The 14,617-nt window shown below is 40.5% G+C and overlaps 1 pseudogene; it reads right to left on the bottom strand.

The window, feature by feature from the left end:
• Positions 1-206: 206 nt before the first annotated feature.
• On the bottom strand, positions 207-6,118 carry LOC125519514 (annotated as a pseudogene).
• Positions 6,119-14,617: the final 8,499 nt, after the last annotated feature.

The following is a 14,617-nucleotide window of genomic DNA, read 5'->3' as shown; positions in this document are numbered from 1 at the left end:
ATTACACTTGCACACAACAAACTATGTGAATATCTACATGGAAAGCAGCGGAGAACTTCATTTTACACATGTTTTCGGGTGAAACCATCTAGCCAACAACTTAGGGCCCATAAAGCAATGGCGTGGCCAAAAAGATCAATCACCTGCTGTATGCCTCCTGTTAGTGAGGTGTAAAAATAGCAAGGCATGACATACCGCCACCATCATCACCAACTGAAATCCTCCTGTTAAGAAGAGGCACTCAGTTATTCAGAAGATTCTACAATATTAATGTATAACCATTCCGACATCGAGTCCTTGTTGTCATGCATCTTATATATCATGTTAGCAGATGAAACTATGGAGTTTCCAGTATTGCACGCACAAGGCACTAGAAGTCTATCCTTTGTTTATTTGTTATTCTTTGTAATTATTCAAGTTGCCTATGAAACAATTGTTTATTGCAGTAAACTGCCGTACAGATAACTAGAATGAAAAACATGGTTTTAGCTGGAGAGAACTGCATACTCACGTGTAATATAAAGATGTAAATAAGAAAAAATATTGCATACCTTCAGATAAACAAGCTAGCACTTTTCGTGTTCGCGTCCATGGATGCACAACCATTTGAGTCCTCTTACTTGCTTGCATTGTTCATACAGTTCAGAGCTACACTTATCGGCATCGAGAAGCTTGAGCGAAGCTGGAAGACCTTTTTCTGGTAGCGACATGATGCTCTCACATTTGTTTATGATCAAATACTGTAACGACGGAAGCAGATGCAACTCTGAGGGCAGCATCTGAAGATTCATCAAGGACGACAGCTCAAGACGATGGAGTGAGTGCAGAAGTTGTAGCGCTTCCTGCTGCCCATCAGTGAATCTCGTAATCTGGCAGCCCACATCGTGAGAATCCCGAGCAAGACCAATGCGGAGTTCCTTAAGAGAGGCCAGGAGCCTACACACGGCTACTGTGAGAAAACTGGGTTCATCGATATGAAGTGTCTCAAGTGGTAAGCACACATGTTGGTCGGCAATTTCAGCCTCTTGAGCCATACGGTTCCATGCTGACACGAAGTTAGGAGCATCTCGGATTTCCAGACGTTTAAGGTTTCGAAGGGAGTTCAACTGTTCCCATGAAGACAATATAGAGCATTCTCTAATGTTCAAGCTCTCCAGTGCAGCATGAGGATGCAACTTGAGAGAAACCAATTTTTGATTCTTGATCAGATGCAATTCAATGAGTAGTGGAAGGCACACTAAGCTCTCAAGTGTCGATAACGCGTCGCAACCTTCCACATGCAGGTGTCGCAGTGCCACGCAAGACTGCAGTCCCAAAGACTTCATGCTTGGGCAATACTTTAAAGTCAATGTGCTCAGTCGAATAAGGGCCTGAAAACCTTCACATAAAGATAGCAAATGGCATTCTTTGAATACCAATGTGTGTAACGCTGTACATGAAAGCAGGTAAACCGATGTTAAACTAGGACTCTGCTCCAAGTCTAGCTGAACAAGGGAGGTGAGGCTTGAGTGCTTCAATAGCATGTTGGGCAAATTATCGATCATTAAATTTACCAATGAAGAGGGAAGAATTATACAGTTGTCTGACTCTAATCCTGCTTGGAGAACCATGGATTTAAGAAGCTCGGCACAACCTTTTATAACAAGTTTTTCAAGGGAACTGAATTCTGCTAGGCCCTTCCTGCTCAAAAAAGCCATGTCAGAAGAGATGTGCAACTGTCGTATGCTCGTCAAACAGTGGACTGGAATGCAACATAGTCCTTCATGCATTGAATCTATATCATTCGATGATAAGCCTACAGCCAGCGATGTTATCTTATCACAATATGCTATCTTCAAGGATGACAGATTGGGAAGATTAGCCAGCACCCTGGATAGTTGATTCCCAGTAATGTCGCACCTTGACAAGTTGAGATCTACAAGTGAAGGTGGGAGCATGTATCCGGTTGTGAATGAAGAGAATACCTTGGGGCAAGAAGACAATGTGAACTTTCTTAGGGATATCAACTGTTGCAAGCTATTCCATGCGAGATAAGATAGATCTGGAGAGCTTGTAATTTCAATTTCTACTAAAGCAGTAAGATTATTGAATGCCAACACTTTCTCATCCAAACTTTTTAGGTTGGTATGGCCACTAATTGTTAGGGTCAGCCCATCTGATCCAACTGCGTGCTTGAGACGGAACGACATGGGTCGAACTGAGCCAGGATTTGAAATGTCCAAATCAGTTAGTATTCTGCTGACAGGGAGTGCTGGTAACTCTTCGGATCCTAGCCAATCATGTATATGAACTCGGTGGAGATTTGGTAGTCTTTGCTCATTCTCCAGGTTACCGGAATTCTGCAAAAATGGTAGCTTCTTCAAGTGATAACATGACATAATTTCAAGAACTCGTATACTTTTGGATGAGTACTCTTCATCTAAGACAGTGCAATCTGTCAATCGAGGCATCTCACGTAGCTCCAACACCTCCAGGGGACCAATTAGCAATTTTCTGATTCTAAACATGCGAACCAAGTGCAACTCTTTAAGGAATGGCATCTTTGCAATAGGTGGAAGGTCTACCCAGTCCAGGCAATGCTCCAGATGAAGAGATTGCAACGATGTAAGTGTGAAATCTGGGGTTAACCATTTGGGAGTAGCACCTCTATGTCCGTCAATTCTGAGACATCTGAGGCTTGTGGGTGGTTGAAATCCTTCAAGTACTACTGTGTGAGAAGCAGCATTGCCTTGCATTTTACCCCATGACAAATGTAAGCCACTCAAGTATACCTTGTCCTCAAGCCTAGCCATCATAGCCTCCGTTTTGCTCTCAACATTTCCAAGGTCATATATTTTCAGTGATCCTCTGAGCTCCGATAGAGTGCTTAATTGATCAATACTAAATTCTTTGTTCTTACTTACATTGAAAGCCTTGAGCTCCTGAAGAAATTTCAGTTTCCCAACAGCAGCAATTTTCGCATGTAAATTCTCAAAGGCAAGAAAGTGGCGCAGGTTTACAAGATCGCTGAACCCTCTTGGTAACTCCATATGAGATCCAAAATTATGTATTATATTAATGTCAATGACCTCTAGATGGTACAGTCTACATATGGACTCTGGCAACTGCAAATTTGAAGTTGCATAAGCAGCGCGCAGCTCCAGATAACGAAGATGAATAAATGCTGCAGGGTTACATATCAAAGAACTCAAATCATCAAACATCATTTCCAGTTTTAATACACGAATGGCTCTGAACTCATCGAATTTGTCTCGAAATACTTCAGAAAAGTTTGAGTCATATCTACCAATCAACATAATTGTGCTCACGTTCTTAGGTTGGAATGCACCAATTGCTTCAACAAATTCCTGTCTGAAAGATTCATTAGGTGCCATACTGCCATCTCCTTTTGGACGATATGCTGATTCTGTAACAACACTAACATGGCGAACAAACTTTGGTGTTTCTCTAGATCCTAGAGCATCTATAGTAAAACATTCATCAGAAGAAACCATCTGTGCTAGATCGTGAATCAGATCATGCATGATGTAAGAAAGCCCTGTTGGTTCGTATTGAATAAACCCACAGTCCACGAGCTCATTGAAGTAATCACGTCCTACATCTTCTATTCTTTTGCTTTCTTTGGGACGCACAAAACCGTGTGCAATCCATATGTTAACCAGTTGTTCAGCATTGAAATGGTAATTCTTAGGGAACAGTGAACAATATGAGAAGCACGGTTGAAGAAGGAAAGGCAGATGGTTGTAGCTAATCCTCAATGCCGGTATGATGTCTTCGTTGCTTTCTTGATATTTCCATTCAGTGCTGTCTAAAATTTTCCTCCAATGCTCAACATCAAGCTTTTTTCTTAGTAGTGTTCCAACAGTTTTAGCAGCCAAAGGATATCCCTTTAATTTCTCTGCTATCTGACGCCCGATATACACTAGCTTCTGTTGCTCTTTCCTGTTCCCAAATGCACATTCCTTCAATAAAGCCCAAAAATTCTCTTCCGTTAGACCGTCCAGCTTAATTTCATCCTTTGCGCCTGTCATTTTCGCAACAGAAAATTTCCTTGTGGTTACCAAAACCTTATTTCCCTTGACTTTAGTGCTGCGAAGTGGAGCTAGGAATGTGTCCCATCGACTCAGGTCATGGTCTTCCCATATGTCATCCATAACAAGTAGTAACCTCTTTGACTTCACTCCATCCTCGACAAACTTTTGGAGCTTGGTCAAGTCCTCAATCCCCTCAAATCTATCACCATATATGCATTCAAGCAAATCATGTGTAAGCTTAACCTCATCAAAAGTAACAGACACATAGATCCATAGACGCAGGATAAAATGCTGTGCGATGCTAGCATCATTATACACCAAACGGGCTAAGGTGGTCTTGCCAACACCGCCGTTTCCGACAATGGCGAAAACTGATATACCTTCATCCTTTGTTTCACTACACACAAGTGTGTTGATTATATGACTCTGCTCCTTGTCCCTCCCATAAATTCTGGGTTCAATAACAGCAGGAGTTGTCTCCCTGAAGTCCGTGTCTGGAGAGCCCATTCTGAGAGCAAGGAAGTCCAGCTCCTCAAGTTTGAGCGCCTTGCGTGCGTCACGTTGCATCTCATTGAGCTGATTGACACTGTCTGATATCCTATATAAGATCTCATTCTTATCTAGCTTCATCCGTGGCACAACAGAATTTGCCTCGTCGGCGCCGTACACGACAAGCTGTAGTTTAGATGGATCCAAGGCTGATGATGGATCAACAGTACTAGTGCGGTTCTGCTGGAATAAATCATCAGACTTGCTGTCACGAATTTCTCCATGCTCCATTTGGTCCATAAGGCGGTTCACAGACTATCAGGTTCAGATGAAATAAAAATATCAGAAACAAATCAGCTTAGAAGGAGCATCTAGCTCCACTAAGGCTAAATGAATGAATGAACAAATAGAAATGGGAATTGGAAGCGTGGACAACCTTGTCGACAAGCTGAAGTTTAGATGGATCCAAGGATAATGATGGATCGACAATACTAGTGTGGTTCAATTGGTCCATAAGGTTGTTCATATACTAACAGATTAAACAAAAATGTCCGAAACATATGTACTGAAGAAGGCTAAGCGATATACTATGCCTAAATGAATGGGTGAGAAAAAAACGGGAATCAGAAGCGTGGACAACCTCGTCGATGGCGCCGGCAGCCTCCGCCCGTCCCTCTTCCCGGATGCGGTGGTAGTCCAGTTCGTCCAGCAGCGTGTCGGCCCGGAACACCTCGCGGCGGAAATCTTTAAGGAGGAACCCATGGAGAGACCTGTTCTGCAGCTCGCCGCCTGCCGCGGCGGCGTCGAGCGTCTGCCTGGCGCCATCGAGGGCCGCCGTGAGCCCCTCCACCTCAAGGGCGATGCCGGCGCGGGCCGACCAAGCCTGCAGCGCGCAGGCGGCCGGGACGATGGCCTGCGCCGCCGTATCCATGTCCGCCACCGTGGGCTCGTGCGGTTGTTCAACAAGGAGAGGAGAAGACAAAGAACAAGGCGAAAATTAGTCCGTGATATCTCGTCTCGACCCAGATATTTCCGCCGTTTTGGCAGGATTGCTTTGGACGGATGCTGTTGTCTGTCTCTCTCTTCAGTTGTTAACAAATCTCACCCCGGCAGCAAAACCAAGGGCTTCCACGTATGTACTGACCGTATCAAGTATCCAGGAGTGGATCTACTTGTGACATGGACTTTGAAGATAGATTCAACTGTAAACTGTACTCTTACCTCTTCCGTTCACAAATATAAAATGTTTCCTAAATGATAAGTACCACGCGTGTGGCACGAAAACATCCGGTCCAAATGCTTTTCATACCGTCTGATTTACACAAAATGAATCTTGATATGATCCGGTGCCAGTCATCGTTTCAGAATAGTTCGGGCAGCAACCAAACCGAGAGAACGAAAAAACCTTATCCTCGTACTTGTCAATGCTCACCCAACCCACACAACCACACTCTGTCATGTTCCCCTCACCTTTCGTCCTCTCGCACAATGGCCGTCCCCTCGCACCCCGGCGAGATCCCCGTCCTCCGGCCTCCCAGCTCCGCCGTCTCAGCTGTTTCCTAGGGTGGCCCGCACCTCGGAGAACTCCGCGACATGAGGGCATTCAGCATCCACCCCGCCGGAGCGACCTCTTCCTCTGGGCGGCCCGACCTCTCCCCGGGGCGGCGTGTTCTCTCCGAAATAAGAGGGCGAGAGACCATCGGGCTCCCATCCCCATGCCGCGGCGACTACATCTACTCCCACGCCGGGGAGCTCGTCCCCTTCGTGGACGCGCGGATCCACGAGCTCGCCGCTCTCGAGTGCATCCACACCGCCTCGGTCCTTCCCTGCCTCGCCGGACGTGCCATCATCCTTGCCGAGGTGAGTCACTCCCCCTCCCCCCTTTGCTTACATGCTCGGCCGTAGGCGCTCACATCACTCAAGACCATGTCTTTCGGCCATGGACAACATCGGCCTACAACACTCGCACACACACAGGCACCAGACCCACGCGTGCTGGCTTAGTGTGCGATGCCTGCACGCCTCACCGGTGGCTTCCGTGGCTGTGTTGTGCGTCCACGAAGATATGAATTGTGCATTAGAACTGCCAACTTGCTGTAAAAGTTGCCATGTGATTTCAGTTTACAAGGCAAGACAAGAAAAAAGTTCCCATGTGGTTTATTTCTAATTTCCATGCCTATATGACAGAAACTGCAATCGCCCATTTTTGTTTTTGAAAAATGGAAGTTACCGTGACAAGGTACTTAACTATACAATACTTGCCATGAGCAGACTGGACCAAAAAATGCCGTGTGGTTTTAACTTGCAAGGTGATTTTTTTTCTGAATTTATCATGAATTACGTACCGTTTAATTGGATATACCATGGGGAATTCACTATGAATTGCATATTTGTGTATAGGTTCCATCTTTTTGTGTTTACTGAATAGTTGCCATGGCAATTTCTTTCCATACGTTTTTGGCTACTAATTTCCTATACCATGGCAAATTGCTATTCAATTGTCAGAGATCGTTTTTCACCATGTCAAACTGGATTGTGTGTAAACTTAAATTTGAAGCATACATTTTTTGTTTTATCAAAAGTTGCCACTGATAGAACCCATTTGCTATGTTTTTTGATACACCATGGAATTTTTGTTTTTATCAAAAGTTGCCATGATAGCTTCTAATCTACATCAGTTGACATGACAAATTTACAATCCTTTTATAGCTACCATATATTTGTTTAGTAAATATCAACCACGACATTTTTTCAATAATGAATTTGCCATGTTTCTCCATAGACCATGGCAAATTTATATTTGTTTTCAGAGATCATTTTTACCATGTCAATGTACCATGGCAAATATATCACATGAACAATGGCAATTTTTTCATAACAACCCCTGGCAAAATTGTGCTTCACATAGAATGGAATTTTGTTTTTATACACACAATTGCTACGACCTACATAAGCTTCTTCTGCCATGCTTTTCACATGGCATGGCATTTTTTTCTCATTTTTTCTTTTTAACGTTCCGAAAAAATGCCATCAGATGGTATTGGAAATTTTTATTTTCTATGGTATGTTTTTGCCATGGCAAATTATGATGACAAAGCAAGAAATTATATTGAAAAATGATGTCATAGTTGCCATGGTCAAATTATTGTTTTAAGGATAAGTTGCCATGGCATTTTATCCCTTTTTATAATTTGCCATGGAAAATTATAAAATTGAAAAAATATGGCAATTTTTACTTTTCATTAGCCATGGAAAATTTTCCTATATTGACAAGGCAAATTTACATATAATGCCCAGACAAATTCCTTGAACCTCTTCCTTTTCTTTTGTAAATATTAATTTTTATGATTGCCATGTCAATTTTATCTATTTTCCACATGGCAAATTTACCAATATGGACCATGGCAACATGGCAAATCTTCTTTTGAACGGGACCATGGAAAACTTAGTGTATCCTTCATGGCAATGGTAGTTTATGGAGCATGGCAATTTTTCATCCTTCTTTGCAACATGGCAAAATTTATTTGTGAACAGGACCATGGCAAACTTAGTGTACATATCATGACAAATGTAGGTTATGGCGCATGGCAATTTCTAATTTAATGGAGCATGGCAAATTTTCTCCCTTCTTTTGCAACATGACAAGTTTTCTTTTTTGAACGGACTATGGAAAAATTAGTGTGTGTATCAAGGAAAATGTAATTGATGGAGCATGGCAATTTCCAATTATATGGACCATGGAAAATTTTCGTTCCTTTTTTTGCAACATTCGGGACCGTGGAAAATTTAATGTATGTATCATCGGAATGATATTGTATGGATCATGGCATTTTGTAGTCCATGGATCATTATATATAGAAGATTTTCTAACAAAGTTGCCATGGCCCCATGGCAACATTTGTTTTACTCACATTTCTCATTTAATACCATCGCAATTTTATTTGCACCATGGCAAATTAAGTTCAAGCATGGAAAATGTAGTTTATGGATCATGGAAATTTTCTTGTTCTTTTGCAACAAGGCCAAACTTACTTTTATTTTTGACCATGACAATGTAGCTCCCCCCAGCCTAGACGACGAATAAGATGCCGAGCAGGAGGTCATCTATAATTTTTGATTGCTCCATGCTATTATATTATCTATTTTGGATGTTAATGGGCTTCATTTTACACTTTTATATCATTTTTGGGACTAACCTATTAACCGGAGGCCCAACCCAAATTGCTTTTTTTGTGCCTATTTTAGGGTTTCGAAGAAAAGGAATATCAAACGGAGTCCAAACGAAATGAAACTTTCGGGAACGTGATTTCCTCAATGAACATGATCCAGGAGACTTGGAGTGTGCGTCGAGAAACAATGGAGGAAGGCACGAGGCAGGGGGCGCGCCTACCCCCCCGGGCGCGCCCTCCACCCTCGTGGGTCCTCTGTTGCTCCACCGACGTACTTCTTCCTCCTATATATATCCACGTACCCCCAAACATCCAGGAGCACCACGAAAACCTAATTCCACCGCCGCAACGTTCTGTACCCGAGAGATCCCAGCTTGGGGCCTTTTTCGGAGCTCCACTGGAGGGGGCATCGATCACGGAGGGCCTCTACATCAACTCCATGGCCTCTCCGGTGATGTGTGAGTAGTTTACTTCAGACCTACGGGTCCATAGTTATTAGCTAGATGGCTTCTTCTCTCTCTTTGGATATCAATACAAAGTTCTCCTCGATCTTCTTGTAGATCTATTTGATGTAATCTTCTTTTGTGGTGTGTTTGTCGAGATCCGATGAATTGTGGGTTTATGATCCAGATTATCTATGAACAATATTTGATTCTTCTATGAATTCTTTTATGTATGATTGGTTTATCTTTGCAAATCTCTTCGAATTATCAGTTTGGTTTGGCCTACTAGATTGATCTTTCTTGCAATGGGAGAAGTGCTTAGCTTTGGGTTCAATCTTGCGGTGTTCGATCCTAGTGACAGAAAGGGAACCGATACGTATTGTATTGTTGTCATCGCGGATAAAAAGATGGGGTTTATATCATATTGCATGAGTTTATCCCTCTACATCATGCCATCTGACTTAAAGCGTTACTCTGTTCTCTTGAACTTAATACTCTAGATGCATGTTGGATAGGGGTCGATGTGTGGAGTAATAGTAGTAGATGCAGAATCATTTCGGTCTACTTGTCTCGGATGTGATGCCTATATACATGATCATACCTAGATATTCTCATAACTATGCTCAATTCTATCAATTGCTCGACAGCAATTCGTTTACCCACCGTAATACTTATGCTCTTGAGAGAAGACACTAGTGAAACAATGGCCCCCGGGTCTATCTTCTATCATATTAATCTTCCAATATTTAGTTATTTCTATTGCCATTTATTTTACTTTGCATCTTTTATTTCTGTTTATCATAAAAAATACCAAAAATATTATCTTATCACACCTATCAGATCTCACTCTCGTAAGTGATCGTGAAGGGATTGACAACCCCTTTATCGCGTTGGTTGCAAGGTTCTTATTTGTTTGTGTAGGTGCGTGGGACTTGAGCGTGATCTCCTAGTGGATTGATACCTTGGTTCTCAAAAACTGAGGGAAATACTTACGATACTTTCCTACATTACCCTTTCCTCTTCAAGGGAAAACCAACCCAGTGCTCAAGAGGTAGAAAGAAGGATTTATGGCACCGTTGCCGGGGAGATTCACGCCAAGTCAAGCACAAGTCAAGACATACCAAGTACCCATCACAGACTCTTATCCCTCGCATTACATTATTTGCCATTTTCCTCTCGTTTTCCTCTCCCCCACTTCACCCTTGCCGTTTTATTCGCCCTCTTTTCGTCTCTCCCTCTCTTCTCGTTCCCCTTCTCTTTTTCCATTTGCCTTTTTGCCCGTTCCTTGTTTGCTTGTGTGTTAGATTGCTTACTTGTCACGATGGCTCAAGATAATACTAAATTGTGTGACTTTGCCAATACCAGCAATAATGATTTTATTAGCACTCTGATTGCTCCTCTTACCGATGCTAAATCTTGTGAAATTAATACTGCTTTGCTGAATCTTGTCATGAAAGATCCGTTTTCTGGCCTTCCTAGTGAAGATGCCGCTACCCATCTAAACAACTTTGTTGATTTGGGTGATGTGCAAAAGAAGAAAGATGTGGATAATGATATTGTTAGATTGAAGCTATTCCCGTTTTTGCTTAGAGATCGTGCTAGAGCTTGGTTTTCGTCTTTGCCTAAAATAGTATTGGTTCATGGAATAAGTGGAAAGATGCTTTTATATCTAAGTATTTTCCTCCCGCTAAGATCATCTCTCTTAGAAACGATATTATGAATTTTAAGCAACTTGATCATGAACATGTTGCACAATCTTGGGAGAGGATGAAATCAATGATACGTAATTGCCCATCACATGGTTTGAATCTTTGGATGATTATACCGAATTTTTATGCCGGATTGAAATTTTCTTCTAGAAATATTTTAGATTCGTTCGCGAGAGGCACTTTTATGGAAATCACTTTAGGAGAAGCTACCAAACACCTAGATAATATTATGGTTAATTATTCTCAATGGCACACCGAAAGATCTCCTAGTAAAAAAGTGCATGCGATAGAAGAAATTAATGTTTTGAGTGGAAAGATGGATGAACTTATGAAATTGTTTGCTAATAAGAGTTCTCCTACTGATCCTAATGATATGCCTTTGTCTACTTTGATTGAGAATAATAATGAATCTATGGATGTGAATTTTGTTGGTAGGAACAATTTTGGTAATAACGCGTATAGAGGTAATTTTAATTCTAGGCCGTTTCCTAGTAATTCCTCTAACAGTTATGGTAATTTCTACAACAATTCTTATGGAAATTATAATAAGATGCCCTCTGATTTTGAATCTAATATTAAAGAATTTATTAGTTCACAAAAGAGTTTCAATGCTTTGATTGAAGAAAAATTGCTTAAGATTGATGAGTTGGCTAGGAATGTGGATAGAATTTCTCTTGATGTTGATTCTTTGAAACTTAGATCTATTCCACCTAAGCATGATATCAACGAGTCTCTCAAAGCCATGAGAATTTCCATTGATGAGTGCAAAGAAAGAACCGCTAGAATGCGTGCTAAGAAAGATTGTTTTGTGAAAGCGTGTTCCTCTAGTTTTCATGATAATAAGGATGAAGATCTAAAAGTTATTGATGTGTCCCCTATTAAATCTTTGTTTTGCAATATGAATCTTGATAATGATGGGGCTGAAGATAAGCCAGCTTTACCTAGAAGGCGTTCTAAAAATTTGGAGTCTTTAGATCTTGATGCAAAAATTGTTAAAAGTGGGATTGAAGAGATTAGAACTTTAAATAGCAATGAACCCACTATCTTGGATTTCAAGAAATTTAATTATGATAATTTCTCTTTGATAGATTTTATTTCCTTGTTGCAATCCGTGCTAAATTCTCCTCATGCTTATAGTCAAAATAAAGCTTTTACTAAACATATCGTTGATGCTTTGATGCAATCTTATGAAGAAAAACTTGAGTTGGAAGTTTCTATCCCTAGAAAACTTTATGATGAGTGGGAACCTACTATTAAAATTAAAATTAAAGATCATGAGTGTTATGCTTTGTGTGATTTGGGTGCTAGTGTTTCCACGATTCCAAAAACTTTGTGTGATTTGTTAGGCTTCCATGATTTTGATGATTGTTCTTTAAACTTGCACCTTGCGGATTCCACTATTAAGAAACATATGGGAAGAATTAATAATGTTCTTATTGTTGAAAATAGGAACTATATTCCCGTATATTTCACTGTTTTTGATATAGATTTCAATCCTTCTTGTCCTATTATTCTTGGTAAACCTTTCCTTAGAACGATTGGTGCAATTATTGATATGAAGGAAGGGAATATTAGATTCCAATTTCCGTTAAGGAAAGGCATGGAACACTTCCCTAGAAATAAAATTAAATTAACATATGAATCTATTATGAGAGCTACTTACGGATTGCCTTCCAAATATGGCAATACCTAGATCTATCCTCGCTTTTATGCCTAGCTAGGGGCGTTAAACGATAGCGCTTGTTGGGAGGCAACCCAATTTTATTTTTTATTCCTTGCTTTTTTATCCTGTTTAGTAATAAATAATTTATCTATCCTCTGTGTTGGTTGTGTTTTTTGTGTTTAATTAGTGTTTGTGCCAAGTAGAACCATTGGGAAGACTTGGCGAAAGTCTTTTTGATCTTGCTGTAAAAAACAGAAACTTTAGCGATCACGAGAATTGCTGCCATTTTTATTTGGAAAAATGATATTTTGTTAATTCTTTTTGCAGATGATTAATAGATAAATTCCTCACGTCCAGCAACTTATTTTAGAATTTTTAGGATTCCAGAAGTTGGCGTTAGCTACAGATTACTACAGACTGTTCTGTTTTTGACGGATTCTGTTTTTCGTGTGTTGTTTGCTTATTTTGATAAATCTATGGCTACTAAAAGAGTTTATAAACCATAGAGAAGTTGCAATACAGTAGGTTTAACATCAATATAAATAAAGAATGAGTTCATTACAGTACCTTGAAGTGGTGTTTTGTTTTCTTTCACTAACGGAGCTCACGAGATTTTCTATTTTGAGTTTTGTGTTGTGAAGTTTTCATGTTTTGGGTTAAGATTTGATGGATTATGGAACAAGGAGTGGCAAGAGCCTAAGCTTGGGGATTCCCATGGTACCCCAAGGTAAAATTCAAGGACACCAAAAAGCCTAAGCTTGGGGATGCCCCGGAAGGCATCCCCTCTTTCGTCTTCGTCTATAAGTAACTTTACTTGGAGCTATATTTTTATTCACCACATCATATGTGTTTTGCTTGGAGCGTCTTGTATGATTTGAGTCTTTTATTTTTATTTTACCACAATCATCCTTGCTGTACACACCTTTTGAGAGAGACTCACATGATTTGAAATTTATTAGAATACTCTATGTGCTTCACTTATATCTTTTGAGTTATATAATTTTTTACTCCATGTGCTTCACTTATATCTTTTGAGCTATATGGTTTTTGCTCTAGTTCTTCACTTATATCTTTTAGAGCACGGTGGTGGTTTTATTTTATAGAAGTAATTGATCTCGCATGCTTCACTTATATTATTTTGAGAGTCCTTTACAACAACATGGCAATAATAAAAACTTTCATACAAGTGCATTGAATACTATGAGAAGTTTGATACTTGATAATTGTTTTGAGATATGGAGATGGTGATATTAGAGTCATGCTAGTTGAGTAGTTGTCAATTTGAGAAATACTTGTGTTAAAGTTTGTGATTCCCGTAGCATGCATGTATGGTGAACCGTTATGTGACGAAGTCGGAGCATGATTTATTTATTGATTGTCTTCCTTATGAGTGGCGGTCGGGGACGAGAGATGGTCTTTTCCTACCAATCTATCCCCCTAGGAGCATGCGCGTAATACTTTTATTTGATAACTTGTAGATTTTTGCAATAAGTATGTGAGTTCTTTATGACTAATGTTGAGTCCATGGATTATACGCACTCTCACCCTTCCACCATTGCTAGCATCTCTAGTATCGCGCAACTTTCGCCGGTACCATAAACCCACCATATACCTTCCTCAAAACAGCCACCATACATACCTATTATGGCATTTCCATAGCCATTCCGAGATATATTGCCATGCAACTTTCCATCGTTCCGTTATTATGACACGCTTCATCATTGTCATATTGCTTGCATGATCATGTAATTGACATCGTATTTGTGGCAAAGCCACCATTCACAATTTTCATACATGTCACTCATGCATCATTGCACATCCCGGTACACCGCCGGAGGCATTCACATAGAGTCATATTTTGTTCTAAGTATCGAGTTGTAATTCTTGAGTTGTATGTAAATAAAAGTGTGATGATCATCATTATTAGAGCATTGTCCCAAGTGAGGAAAGGATGATGGAGACTATGATTCCCCCACAAGTTGGGATGAGACTCCGGACGAAAAAATGAAAGAAAAAGAGAAAGGCCATAAAAAAGGCCCACAAAAAAATGAGAGAAAAAGAGAGAAGGGCAATGTTACTATCCTTTTTCCACACTTGTGCTTCAAAGTAG

This window comes from Triticum urartu, chromosome 7 (genome assembly GCF_003073215.2).
Source record: "Triticum urartu cultivar G1812 chromosome 7, Tu2.1, whole genome shotgun sequence".
NCBI classification, from domain to species: Eukaryota; Viridiplantae; Streptophyta; class Magnoliopsida; order Poales; family Poaceae; genus Triticum; species Triticum urartu.
The sequence above is the reverse complement of the archived record's forward strand: the minus strand, read 5'-3'. Positions and strand labels throughout refer to the sequence as shown.